The 15,357-nt window shown below is 39.9% G+C and overlaps 1 protein-coding gene across 11 annotated transcripts in view; it reads right to left on the bottom strand.

Annotated features, from left to right (window-relative positions):
- The window catches only part of MPP7 (MAGUK p55 scaffold protein 7), a 252,467-nt gene that overhangs the window by 195,802 nt on the left and 41,308 nt on the right, over positions 1 to 15,357 (bottom strand). For 4 of the 11 annotated variants that reach the window (XM_074000709.1, XM_065520446.1, XM_065520445.1 and 1 more), the window contains exon 2: positions 7,978 to 8,080. The exons of the other annotated variants lie outside the window; for them this stretch is intronic. The gene's annotated coding sequence lies outside the window, so the exon portion shown is untranslated. The remainder of the gene's footprint in view (positions 1 to 7,977; positions 8,081 to 15,357) is intronic. 11 annotated transcript variants of the gene reach the window in all.

Genomic DNA, 15,357 nt, shown 5'->3' on the forward strand with positions numbered 1-15,357 from the left:
CCATGATCCAATTACCTCCTACCAGATCCCTCCCTTGACACGTTGGGATTACAATTTGGATTACAATTATAGATGAGATTTGGGTAGGGACACAGAGCTGAATCATATCATACATCTTCTCCTTCCCAAGTTGGCTAATGTTTCCCATAACGACAAGTTCATCAGCTCAAGTCCCTAACATGGAGCACAGTACCCCACCAACATGTGATGGATACATAGCAACAGCAAGAAATAAATGTGTTGTTGGGGTTATTTGCTACTGAAACACAACCTAGCCCATTATGACTGATATACTGTTCATTTACAAATATCAACAGTATGATTTTTAAATAACATAAATCATTCACTCTAAGTATTTACATTGTTATTTCCTGAGTACTAATTAATATTAAGTGGTTCAACATAACAGTTCCTAAAAATGTGGGCTACTAGAAACATCTGTAATAAATCTGGACATTCACGAAGATGATTTCATGTGTTTACTGACAACAGACTCATGTAAATTGTCTGGTTTTGTCAGTTTCCTAGGCCCTATATCAGAGGTATCAAAAAATATACTTTCTAAAAACTGATTCTTGTTTGTAAATAATTATGTCATAATACTAAAGTTAATTGTATGCATTTTCAAATTAAGGACAGCGCTAAAAAGTTAAACTAAATGTAACACACGATGTTTGCAATCATGTATATTTATGTATGTATGTTTTTGAAGCTATCTTAAATAGACAGTGATCAAAGGAAACAGATAATCCAAAAGCACTGATTATATATAACACAAACAACTTTATATTAAGTTAGGTTTTTCTCCACGGTGGTCGATCTTTATGCTCCTAAAGGAAATCCTCACTTATCTGTGTATGAGCTGATACCCACATTTCCATTTTTCTAGCATATTCATCTATTTTATTTCCAATGCTGAAAACAAACCAGGAAACGCCCTTCAAACAATTCAAAACCCTAATGTTATATTGTAGAGAACAGTGCATCTTTTATGAATTAGAAGAGAATCTATTCTTTGCTAGCCCTTTATGCATTAAATAGTAGAGACTCTTACATTTGAAGTCAGCTATACCCAAGAGAAATTTTAAGAGCATTGCATTCTTCATATTCCTTTTAATATTACTTTCTTCACTAACCTCAATTTTTACACTTCATGAATATTAGCTGCTGGAATCTATTGACTATACTTAGTAAATTTTTAATTTGTATGTCATAGCTCTGAATAGGAGTATTTCATTTCTACAGTGAAACAAATAAACAGAAAAGGGGAAAAGTTAACATTTCCAAAGAGTTATGTAAAGACGGAACAAAAATTAAGTTGCTAAGGAAAGTAACATGCCAGTCATTGTCCAAAAACCATGGGAAACGGTTACACAAAAGAACATTTCACAGAGCTGTGCATGGCCTGTTAGTGGACTGCTAGACAAACTGTCTAAGACTAACACACCCTGGAATGAATCTATCTGATTAGGAGAACTTACTTCATGATCAATTTAGTGTCAAGAAATTTGAGAGTTAGAAGAGGAATCTCGCTGGGAAAAACGGGGCCTGCTAAGGCCATATGGAAGCCAGCTGTCAGCCACTTCCTATTCATACACTCTCGGGAGGAGACATGCCCTCACAAGAAATGGAAAATGATGGAAACGCCAAGCAGGAGGCTTAGTGCACTCCAACACGGCTCAAGTGGTTCAGGTTTCCCGGGTGTTTCCCCAGGTGGCATCTTCTCAGCTTCCTTGGCCTCTCTTTCTAAAATCTCCCTCACACCTTCCTAATTCCACTTAATGATCTTTGCCTATGCCTATCCCAGTTTCACGAGTCATACGTATTTCACTCTTCTTGTCTATTGTCTGTCTTTCCTACTAGAATACAATCATGCGATGCAGGGTATAATGATGTTTCTGTCAATCACACACCACATATATGGCAGTGGTCATATATTTTACTCTTCCCTTTCTATGTTTAGATATGTTTAGATACCCAAATACCACTGTGTTCCAATTGCCTGCAATATTCAGTGCAGTCACCTGCTGTACAGGTTTCTGGCCTAGGAGCAACAGGCTGCACCATGTAGCCTAGGTGTGTAATGGGCTCTGCCATCTAGGTTTGTGTAAGTGCACTCTAGGATGTTCCCACAAGGACTAAGTTGCCTAACAACAAATTGAATGTCTCCCTGTCGTTAAGCAACGTATGACTTACAGAAACTAAAAGAGGGCAGAGAATTTGGTATGCATTATTCACGGCTGAATTCCTGGTGTCTTAGTATAGTGCTTGCCATAATAATAGATGGCTCCAAACATTATTTGTTGAATGAATGAAAAAATGAATGAGTGACTACTGGAACCCCTACCAATTTTAGCCATAATATTATATATTTTATGTACATTATGTATTTTGTGTTTCTGCCTGTCCTCTTCTGAGTTCTCCTATCCAAAGGAGAAAGACTGCTAATCTCATTGATCACAACCTAAAACATTTACTAGACCAAAAGTATAGTAGGAAAACTGTCAACAAGTTAGATATTAAAAGGTCAGTATCTGGCTGGGTGCGGGGGCTCATGCCTGTAATCCCAGCACTTTGGGAGGCCAAGGTGAGGGATCACGTGAGGTCAGGAGTTCAAGACCAGCCTGGCCAACATGCCAAAACCCCGTCTCTACTAAAAATACAAAAATTAGCCAGGTGTGGTTGCACACGCTTGTAGTCCCAGCTACTCGAAAGGCTGAGGCAGGAGGATTGCTTGAACCTGGGAGGCAGAGGCTGTAGTGAGCTGAGATCATGCCACTGCACTCCAACCTGGGCAACAGGGCGAGACTTTGTACCCCGCCAAAAAAGGTCATCCTTGCTCAGTCCCCTTTGACATCTGCTCCCTTTTCCCGGAGTAAGTAGAATCTGTTAGTGCCAGTCAGCTCGCCGGCTGCCTACTCTCACCATTGCACTGGGTGCAGGTCACACTTGTGTTGGCTGTGTGCTTTTCTCACGCAAACTTCTGCTGACCTGGGCTTCTGACATGATAAAAGGGCCTGCTCCTTCCCCTGGTGGGAGGAGCCTAGCCCACTCCTCTCTGGAATCACTCCACTTCTTCTCGTCTCACATGGAGAAGCCTAGCGTGGGCCATCGCTTTAGCCAAGAATGATGTCCTCTTCAACTTTTGTGCATATTTGAAATTTTTGCTGATGAAAAAAGTGTCCTTTTCAACATTTTGATTTAAAGTGTAATAGCATTTAGTATATATCCATCTCTTGAAAGTCTCAAAAAGAAACTGTAGAAAGAAACTATTATATAACCACAAATTAATAATAGTAAAAGCAAGTCTTTGTGGTTCTCCTATTGGATGTAACAGAACCCACTATCTATACCACCAAATTCTAACTTTCCTGATTTTATCTCCCTAAACATCTCTCTCCTAACATCTTTTGTTTTGGAGAGATGCTCGATAGAGTATTCAGGGGTGTCAAGTAATGGTGTCTGTAATTTACTCAAAAATACTTCAGCAGAGAGGCAGAGGAGAGGGAGAGAAAACATATGGCCAAATGTCATCTGTTGCTGGATCTAAGGTGGACATATGGGTATTCATTGTACTACTTTTCTATATATCCTGAAATTTTTATGCTAAAACATTTTTAGGGGAAAAAAAGAACTTCCACATCTCCCAGCTTCTCATATCCCAGAATCATGTGCCTTCTGAGAACCCTAATAAACCCACTTGGAAAACGTAGTAATCCTCAGATTGCTCTGTCCCCACCTCCAACCCATCCTACACATGCTGCCAGCATCATCTTTCAAAAATACTTACGTGATCACTTAACTACTCTAAATAAACCAGCTGATGATTCAACCGCACTTTTCATGATAAAGTTTAAATTCCTTAAAATGAGACATGCTCTTGGTCCTTTCTCATTGCTTTCTTTGCAAAAATCACACCAACACCCTCTCTCAAGTTTTCTATAAAACTACAACCCTGAACACACTGTGTTATTTCATGCTTCTGTGAATTTGATCACTTTAGTTCTTCTGCCTGCTTCAAAATATGGATTTAATTGCATGTATGTTACCACACTGCCTAATGAGGAGCCTGTGAGCAAAAAGGATCATCATAGCAAGTATAGGGGTCAACACAGTCTAATCTGTAAAGCCATATGGTCTCTTTTTCAAACCTGCATATGACTATTCAGCAATTCCTTTCAAATTCAGTAGAGGGTGCTATAATTTAATTTTTAAAAGGAAAATGGAATTCATGTTAATAAAGGCAACTTTCACAAGCATTAGCTGATGAGTTAACAAATATATTTCTAATAAGTAAAGAATGTGAAACTAAAAATAAACACCCAACATTGCCTTAATCTGAACAAATATCATATTTTTGATTTAAGAAAGAACCACATAAGAATACATCAAAATTCTGGTCGGGCACAGTGGCTCAAGCCTGTAACGCCAGCACTTTGGGAGGCTGAGGTGGGCAGATCACTTGAGGTCAGGAGTTCGAGACTAGCCTTGCCAACATGGTGAAACCCTATCTCTACTAAAAATACAAAAATTAGCCAGGTGTGGTGCATGCCTGTAGTCCCAGCTACTCGGGAGGCTGAGGCAGGATAACTGCTTGAACCCGGCAGGCGAAGGATGCAGTGAGCCGAGATCGCACCATTGCACTCCAGCCTGGGCAACAGAACAAGACCCTGCCTCAAAAAAAAAAAAAAAAATCAAAATTCCAACTGTGATTATACCTTCTGAACCAACAATAGCTTGTAGAAACATACCCTAAGAAATAATCATACAAGTATGCAACAATAAGCCAATCAATCTACTATAAAATATAACAGAAAAGTGTTCAAGTTTTTATCTTCATTGCAGAGTTACTACTTCACTCACAATATCAACACAGAACTGATGCAGGCACAGGTATTCTGACTTCAATACACCTGTACCAACACAGGAGGCCTCTATTCCCTGGCACCTCTTTATTCAAACTTTTGCCATTTAGCCAGGCACAACAGCACATACCTGCAGTCCCAGATACTTGGGAGGCTGAGGTGGGAGGATTACTTGAGCCCAGGAATTCAAGACCACCTGAGCAACATAGTAATGACTCCCATCTCTAATATATGTATACTTAACGACAAAAAAAAAACTTTTTCCATTTGTTTCACTTTGGGTCTTCTAATCTATACTTTCCTATGCTAATTCCTGGTCCATTTTTAGTTTTTCTTTTGCAGTTTCAGAAAGGTGCTGACAATCAGCAGTGACTACACTTGAGACAAGACAACAGACCTCAAATTACTGTCAAAATTAATCTTTTCATTTTGTGACTCAGCTTAAACCTTGCTTAGTTATCAAATACTTATCAAACTCCTGTGATTAGCATAGCACAATGTCAGGGGTATAACAGAAAATATCATATTATAAACATAGTAGATTTCATTATCTTAAGATCAATTTCACTTCCAAAATTCAGAATCTATGAGCCTAGATTGTATTCTGCAGCTTTACTCATGAACTTCAAGGATTTGGGTAAACGAGGACATGTCACACACTCAGAGTATTCTACAGTAGGGCATTCCCCTACAGGGGAATCACTGCTACAATCACTGCTCAATTTCTTCCTTACCTGAAAGGAAGCCAAGATGGTATTGAACAAGAATGGAACCACACAGTACACAGACATTTATTTAGCTTTCTGCGAGGCATTAAAAAATCAGATATTGCTCAAGCCTGGGTTGTAATATGAAGAAGCTGGCATTAACCCTCACGCATTCAGTCTCTCCATCTAGCTCCCCCATTTTCTAGACACTCTGCTACCTCTCACTGTTTTCTTCAACATGTGAAAAGGCAAGAAGTACACCTGTATCTAACATCATACAGAGGTGTTAAAAGGAAACCAGATAAGATTTTTTTTTCCATCTTGGCAAAATCAACTCTTCATAGTGGAAACTCAATAGGCTCTTAGAACTGTTTGAAATTTGAATCTATTTAAGTAACATCAACCAGCAAATATTCTCCTGATAATAAAAGCTTCCATTTCTGACATCCACATGTGGCAGAAATTCCCACTCCCTAACAGCGGCAAGTTTATTCTCTGTTGTCCTAGAAAGGGTCTTTTTCTCATCTGCATTTCTTTTTTTTTTTTTTTTTTTTTTTGAGGTGGGGGGCAGAGTCCCACTGTGTCACCCAGGCTGGCGTGCAGTAGCACTATCTCAGCCCACTGCAACTTCTGCCTCCCTGGTTCAAGCGATTCTCCTGCCTCAGCCTCCCAAACAGCTGGGACTATAAGCACGTGCCACCATGCCCAGCTAATTTTTGTATTTTTAGTAGAGATGGGGTTTCACCATGTTGGACAGGTTGGTCTCGAACTCCTGACCTCATGATCCACCCTCCTCGGCTTCCCAAAGTGCTGGGATTACTGGCGTGAGCCACTGTGCCCGGCCTCATCTGCATTTCTTTAAAGATCAGAACGGTTTTTCATTTTTGGTAAAAGATGAGCTGCCAAGGGGGAAATTACTGAAATGCCAAGTAGAGCTGCCGGCCAAATATGAGCTGGGGAGTTTAAGACTAATGAGGATTTAGAGTTTTGAAGGTTGCTGAGTAAGCTCAAGAGGTGAGCCCGACAAACGTAAAACAGAAAAGGAGCCTACAAAAGATGGAGTAACTTCTCTGCAGCCTAAGAACCAGGGCCAGACTCCAGGTTTGGATTAATCAGAGAGAGGAAAAATAACAAATCTGTGCTAACCGTATTTCAACAACAAGGAAACCTATAAGCATCAGGATGTAGAAACTGTTTATTAACACATTTCCTTATAGTTGATAGATCCTATGTAGATTCAGTGAAAAATTATCTTCCTTAATTTCTGCACATTATACAAGGACAACCAAGTAATTGTTCCTACTTGACTGCTCAAGACATCATTTCTCAGTTATTAAAAAGACATACTTTTGGCCAGGCACAGTGGCTCACACCTGTAATCCCAGCACTTTGGGAGGCTGAGGCAGGTGGATCACTTGAGCACAGGAGTTTAAGACCAGCCTGGCCAACATGGCAAAACCTCATCTCTACTAAAAATACAAAAATTAGCCAGTTATGGTGGGGGGCGCCTGTAGTCCCAGCTACTAGGGAGGCTGAGGCAGGAGAATCACTTGAACCTGGGAGGCAGAGGTTGCAGTGAGTCAAGATTGCACCACTGCACTCCAGCCTGGGCTACAGAGAGAGACTCCATCTCAAAAAAAAAAAAAAAAAAAAAAAAAAAAAACAAAGACATACTTTTGCTATATCCACCTTATGCGAATTACATTCAATTGCACTATAATCTCCTTGAATTAACAAAATGGGACAATGTTTCAAAAGATCCTTTTTACTCCCCCCTAAGTCATTTGAGAATATTTCTAAAGCCATTAATTTCACAAACTAGCCAAGATGACTGAGAAAAATCATAGCTGTACAAGTTCTGAAAATCTTGCTGAATATAACTGTCTTATGGTCCAAGACCTGTATTTCTTTGCCTGAATCCCTGAATTATAAATGGCTATAAAAAGAAAAGAGGAAAGAAAAGGGCCCAACAAATTAAAAGGTTCCCACATGAAAAGTAATGATGTTATATTGCAACAAACATTTTGGAGACTGGGATTACCTGAAAACTCTGGGCTTCCGCTCTGAAGCACTAATTTGCCAAAAGTATGGCAAATGTAACTCTTAAAACAGTACTGACTCATCCTGAGTACATAGTTTGATCTTATCTATTTTAATATCAAGGAATCCAGGAATCTAAGATTTGCTACACCTTACATCATAAATGAAAAGGCAATACTAAAGATAATTACTTCAAACCTACCCACCAGAATTATCCTCAGTGTAAGTTTTAAGTATAATGCAGATAACCACAATACAGAATGAAAACCTGGACAGATGATATTTAACTGAGTAATTATGTTATCTGCACTCCAGATAGGAAGGGCTGAGAGGAAAAACAGGAAGAAACATGCCATCTTACTCACCCACAGTGGAGTGCTGGCTATAAATCAAGTCAGCCTGCCCAAACACACACAAGACTTAATGATGACCTCAGTGAGAGCAGCTGAGTTTATGCAGTAAGGAAACCTGCACAAAATTAAAGAGAAAACTATTGAGGCCCCACATGGACATAATCGCTATGGACTGTGGATGTGAAAATGATGACATAATGGTGGGGGAGTAGGAGGACTCCAGTAGGAAGCCATAACCAAATAATAAAAAATACATTTGTTATAAAATGGAAACTAGAAGTTACTGAATTTCTAGCATTTTCCCCCGTTGTTCTCTAAATGTATGCACTCCAACATAGTACAAACACACTTTGAAAAAACAAATGTATAGAAAAGGGATAGGAACTCATCTTTTCTGTCACCCAGGCTGGAAACCTCTGCCTCCCAGGTTCAAGTGATTCTCCTGCCTCAGCCTCCCGAGTAGCTGGGATTACAGGTGCACACCACCACACCTGACTAGTTTTTGTATTTTTAGTAGTGATGGGGTTTCACCATGTTGGCCAGGCTGGTCTCAAACTCCTGACCTCAAATGATCCACCCTCCTTGGCCTACCCAAAGTGTTGAGATTACAGGCATGAGCCACAGCCTAGCCCACTTTTTTCCCTCTTTTTTTTTTTTTTTTTTTTTTTTGAGACGGAGTCTCACTCTGTCACCCAGACTAGAGTGCAGTGGCGCGATCTCGGCTCACTGCAACCTCTGCCTCCTGGGTTCAAGCGATTCTCCTGCCTCAGCCTCCCAAGTAGCTGGAGACTACAGGCACGTGCCACCATGCTCAGCTAATTTTTAGTAGAGACGGAGTTTCACCATGTTAGCCAGGATGGTCTCAATCTCCTGACCTCTTGATCCGCCCGCCTCAGCCTCCCAAAGTGCTGGGATTACAGGCATGAGCCACCGTGCCCAGACCATCTTTTTCTTAATTCTATATATTTGTTACTGAAATATTTTTTCCTACTCAATTTTAACAAACTAATAAAATTCCAATCACAGAGTACAATGAAATACATGTCAGGATCCAGGAGGGCTCTCAGATTTATGGACTAACTATGAATATTTCTAGTAGTCATTAGTGGTATCCTAAAAAGTTTGCAGAGAGGCACTGGGAGGCGAAGAGGAGAGGGAAGAGACCATAGTATGAGTGTTTTACTTCCTTTATACTTAGTGAAATACGCTTCATATAAATCATCCTTTGGAGTTCATGAAATACCCTGAAAACTCTACTATCTGGAGAGACGTGCATGGTCAATTTTCTTTGCTCTGACATTCAGAACTGTGCCTTCCTGAGGTCAACAGCATACTAGGAGTGCGAAAAGGGAAATTTTAGAATATGGAACAACTTTGGGGAGAGAATTTCTAGATAGGGAGGATATGAAGGCAGCGGCGGCTCAAATGGCAGAGAGAAAAGTTACCAAGGTCAAGCGCCCCTACCCAGACACTTTCTATATAACAGACCTATGCAGATGCTGCAGCTAAGCCATCTGGACTACTGCCCTGCAACTCCACATGGCCATACATTTTTAGTTGCTTTCAGGAAAAAAAAAAAAAAGCCTATTAATTCTAATATTAATATGAATTCCAATAACAGATTAAATGCACCCCCAGAAAAATACTGCAGCCAAGATTCTACTTCTAAGAATTTCACTGCAGACATAATTCACACAGGTATACAAATATATATGTGTAAAAAAATGGACTAAGCATCATTAGACAGGAAAAAAAAAGTAATGACCTAAAATGTTCATCAATCAGGCAATGGTTTTAAAAAAAAAAAAAATGAAAAGTGCCACAGGGAGGAGGTTGGGATAGAAAATTGGACTACGTTTTTAGGCTATAGTCTTTCCACTTTTCTTATTTCACAATGAGTATTTATTCAAGTCTTACTTATATAACTAAGAACAGAAAAATCATACATTCTATTAACCTTTTAAAATTCAAATGGCAATCATGGCTCACAGTTCCATTGTAAGTCTCAAAGCCTGTTTAATCTGTCATTGTACACAATCCATTTATATGAGAATCTGTGTGTCTTTCTTCTCCATTAGACTATAAATTCCTTAAGAGTCAAGACAAATAATAAATCATCTTCCCCCATGCCCGGCACACAAATGCTCACTCAATGTATGCCAAGTGAATAAATGAAGAGACAAATTCCTATTTGATCTAAAGCTTTGCAGGTAACCACAGTTGGCTACAGTCATGATTACAAGTGCTCTGAGTTATGTCAGCCTGATCCACAGAAAGGAGAAAGATGGTTCTCAGAAACAGTATAAGTTTCAACATGTTCCACAATCCCTGAGAAGGTTCTAGGCTACCTATATCAAACCTATCCCTTTCCAAGATCACCCACAGAAGATTAAAACCAAAGACAGCAGTTGAGATGTCACAGTATTAAAAAGCCACAAGCACAATTCAGCATTTCATGTCATGACACGAATTGGAAATAATATCACACATCTGGGGCCTGGGAGGGAACGTCTGAGCTTGGTGAAACCAATCAAGTATGTCTTCCTTATATTCTTTAATTATGATAAGGAAACTGAAAACCAACATATTAAGGAAGATACTAAATACAGAATTTATATAAAACTCCTGAAGAAAACCTTCTCAGATATCTTCATAGAAAACAAAGCTTGTTTCCATGAATATAACTCTTTTTTTATAACAGGTTCTGTGTCTGTAATAGCTACATGCAATTCCCTATCAATACAATGTGATATCTCCACATTTCTGATGAACCCCCATCAACATTAAATTCTGTTTGTTAATGGGGGCTCTGTTTTGGCTTCTCAATGAGAAAGGGGCAGACATTCTGTGGGGAGTAAATATAATTATGTCTAGGTAAGGTATTACAGTCCTGTGCTGACACCTTACAGTACACAAATAACAAAAACATACACATCTGGAGAACTTGACAATATTGAGTATTTGTGCAGCTATTATTTCACTTAACCCACACCCTCTAAGGTAGGTTACACCTCCATTCCATCCTTCCCATCCCAGCTTCTCTAATAAGACGGGGACAGATACAAGTCTAGAACCCAATGTTCCTTCCACTTCATCACACTCCTGTCACCTTTTCAAGTGGGGTCAAGGTGAGACCACCAAGAAGACAAGAAAGGTTAAAAAAAAAAAAAAAAAAAAGCATTGCTACTATTAATACCAAAAGTCTACAGTCTGCCTATATATACAACTATCTGGTAAATTTTCTGTTATACCTAGGACTGATAAAATATGAATAACATATTAAATACAATATATTTTTGTTTGTTTTTTGAAGCAGAGTCTCACTCTGTTACCCAGGCTAGAGTGCAGTTGCACGATCTCAGCTCACTGAAACCTCAGCCTCCCAGGTTCAAGCAGTTCTCCTGCCTCAGCCTCCCAAGTAGCTGGGATTACAGGCGTGCCCCACCATGCCCGACTAATTTTTGTATTTTTAGTAGAAACAGAGTTTCACCATGTTCACCAGGCTGGTATTCAACTCCTGACCTCAAATGATCTGCCCACCTCAGCCTCCCAAAGTGCTGGGATTACAGGCTTGAGCCACCATGCCTGGCCTACATATTTAAATAAAATATATTAAATTTCACTCCTATTAGTTTTACTGAATGGCAATTACATGGATCCAAAGAACATTTACTGAGCAACAACCAGGCACCATGCTAGAATCAGAGATATCATCTCCTGTCTTTACTCCCGTGGAATGGGAGAGAGAGGTCTCCACATAGTGGAAAAACAGAAATCCCTATTTCTGTGAAAACACCAAGTTATTACTGCACTAGACAGCAGATAAAGGGAAAAAAGAAAGAGCCTTTGTATAACATGTCACAAACTTTTACTCAGAGAATGAGAAGGCTCAGGACTCAAACTTACGGGTGAAACTGCACCTCTAATGTAGACATCCTCCACTAGGCTTTTTTTTTTTTTTACTCTAAAATATATTAACAAAGTTAAACAGGAACAGCTATTTATCAGTCACTTGAATTAGTAGTTCTCATACTTTTGATCACTCATACGCAATCCTCACAATTTTTACACTACATACAAAACTACTTTTTTACTTAACATTTTCTTACGTAGAGTTTTTCTTATTTAAATACCTATTTTAGACTCTTTTTTAAACACATACGATGAGGCCAGCCACAGTGGCTGACGCCTGTAATCTCAGCGCTTTGGGAAGTCTAGGCCAGTGGACTGCTTGAGCTCATGAGCTTGAGACCAGCCTGGGCAACATGGTGAAACCCCATCTCTAATAAAAATACAAAAAATTAGCCAGGCGTCATGGTGCACGCCTGTGGTCCCAGCTACTAGGGAGTCTGAGGAGGGAGAATCACTTGAGCCCAGGAGGTGGAGGTTGCAGTGAGCCAAGATTGCACCACTGTCAGCCTGGGTGACAGAGAGAGACTCCGCCAAAAAGAAAAAGAAAAAGACAAGGGAAGGGGAGGGGAGGGGAGGCGAGGCAGGAAGGCAGGCACATATAGTGAAACCATGAGTTTGATGAGCTAGTTATGTTTTCTACTATGCATGAAAATAAAAGCATATGGGCAGGTGCAGTGGCTCACACCTGGAATCCCAGCACTTTGGGAGGCTGAGGTGGGAGAATCACTTGAGCCCAGGAGTTCTAGACCAGCCTGGGCAACATGGCAAAATCCCATCTCTACAAAAAATACAAAAAATTAGCCAGGCACAGTGGTGTGCACCTATAGTGCCAACTACTCAGGAGGCTGAGGTGGGAGGATCACCTGAGTCCAGGATGTCAGGGCTGCAGTGAGCCACGATTGTGCCACTGCACTTCAGCCTGGGTGACAGAGCAAGACTCTGTCACTCTGTCCCCCAAAAGAAGAAAACCATAGTACTTAAAATGAAAACTGTTCATTAGAATACTTCAAAAATAACCCTGCATGTCCATACTTAGGAAACACTGATATTTAACAAAACAAAAACAAACAAAAACACAGCAAACACTATATTAGCAGCTATTTATAAATGCTGTTACAATAATTTTATGGCATCATTATCATCGACATATTTGAATCCATCCCTCTTTCTACTTGTTAATTAATACATGCTTAATTATCTAAAAAGTATTCATCATTTCCAGTGGCAATTCATCCATTCCAGTCTCCCTGGCTCTCTATAAATGATCTACGTATTATATTATGTATTAGTCTACATCTATGCATTAGCTAATGAGCTGAAGCAGTTATACAAATCTTCCTTATACCTACAGACTATAAATGGTTCTTTCCTTCAATCACTTGTCAAGATAAAGAAATCTAAAACATATTAAAAATACCAGAGACTATATTTAACTATGTTCTAACCAAACAGTATGTTTCTGGCTGGGCGTGGTGGCTCATGCCTGTAATCCCAGCACTTTAGGAGGCCTAGGTGGGCGGATCACCTGAGGTCAGGAGTGAGACCAGCCTGACCAACAGGGCAAAACCCTGCCTCTACTAAAAATGCAAAAATTAGCCAGACATGGTGGCACATGCCTGTAGTGCCAGCTACTCAAGAGGCTGAGGCAGGAGAATCGCTGGAACCCAGGAGGCGGAGGTTGCAGTGAGCCAAGATCGTGCTGCTGCACTCCAGCTTGGGTAACAGAGTGAGACTCCATCTCAAAAAAAAAAAAAAGATTGTTTTTTAAATAGCATGTTTCTTCTGGTACAATTTAAAGTGAAAGTGAAAAGGCTCTGTTTTCTACATGATGCATTTCAACTCAGTGTGAGTTGATTTATTTTATGCCCAATTGTTGTTAGAGAAAGAATTTAAATGGTTTTTCCAAGTATCTAAGGTGCATACAAAATCACACTATAAAAAGTATTTTTAATAGCCCAGCTCTTTACCAAAGCAATTAGTTTTCTTAAGTCACTCCAGCAAATCACAAAGCCAGATGGGTCCCCAATTCAATTATCTTTAATCTTTCAACGAAGAATAATTGCTCTTTATCTACCTTGTCTCTGTAGTTCTCGGTCCAGAATTAACCATTTTAGCAGTGACATATGCTTGTTAGCAAAAGTAGATCCTACCCACAGGTGAGAAAACACAGAGTTAACTGTGAACACTTTCCTTCCTAGCAAGGTGAGCAGAACTCTGAACCATGACTTAACGAAAGACTGCCCAAGTCATTCACTGGGGTGGAACCCTATGGTGTTTATCACAAACATACTTCCCACCAACACGGTGGCTTTGCACTCCACTGGCCAGTGCTTTTTATATTGAAACGAGTCAAAGACCAGATCCAGCACAGTCACCGTAGTTCCACCAAGATTTAAGCGAGGCAAACCATTGTCCCTGCCATTCTATCCTAAAAGTGGTCATAAGAGGAACAGCAGAGAAAGCCACGGTACTTATCCAAGGTTGCAACACCTCCACTCTTCCGCTGACCTCCAAATACATACCTAGGCAGCACAGCCTTCTCCATCAGGTGACCCCAGAGTACACAGAGTGTGGATATCAGACACACCCCAATGACAATGATGTAGAACGTCCTCCAACGTGGTACCAGAAACTGTCTGATCATACAGTATACTCATAAATACATTTCTCTATCCTGAGAGAGACACTGGTTTGTCTCACTTTCTGTCTCTCCATTTATAATTTTTGGTCAGGTGCCAATGGCTCATGTCTGTAACCCCAACACTTTGGGAGGCCGAGGCAGGAGGATTACTTGAGTCCAGGAGTTTGAGACCAGCTTGGGCAACATAACAAGATCCCATTTCCATATTTTTTTAAAAAAAGAAAAAACAGGCTGGGCATGGTAGCTCACGCCTATAATCCCAGCACTTTGGGAGGCCGACGTGGGTGGATGGCTTGAGGTCAAGAGTTCAAGACCAGCCTGGCCAACATGGTGAAACCTCATCTCTACTAAAAATACAAAAAATTAGCTGGGCGTGGTGGTGCACACCTGTAGTCCCAGCTACTCAGGAGACTGGGGCAGGGGAATCGCTTGAAGTTGGGAGGTGGAGGTTGCAGTGGGCCGAGATTGTACCACTGCACTCCAGCCTGGGCGACAGAGCAAGACTCCATCTCAAAAAAAAGAAAAAGGAAAAAAATAAATAAATAAATTATATATATAAAACAAATTTATATATAAATTTTATATAATATAAATATATATTTTTATATAAATATACATTTGATATAGATTTAATATATAAATAAATTTATGTATTTATATATAATACAAATATATAATTAAATTTTTTTTATATATATATTTTTTTTTTCCTTCACCATGTTGGCCAGGATGGTCTCGATCTCCTGACCTTGTGATCCGCCAGCCTTGGCCTCCCAAAGTGCTGGGATTATAGGCGTGAGCCACTGCGCCCAGCCAATGATATAATTTTTGACTGAACT

Source organism: Macaca fascicularis, chromosome 9 (assembly GCF_037993035.2).
Source record: "Macaca fascicularis isolate 582-1 chromosome 9, T2T-MFA8v1.1".
Taxonomy (NCBI): domain Eukaryota; kingdom Metazoa; phylum Chordata; class Mammalia; order Primates; family Cercopithecidae; genus Macaca; species Macaca fascicularis.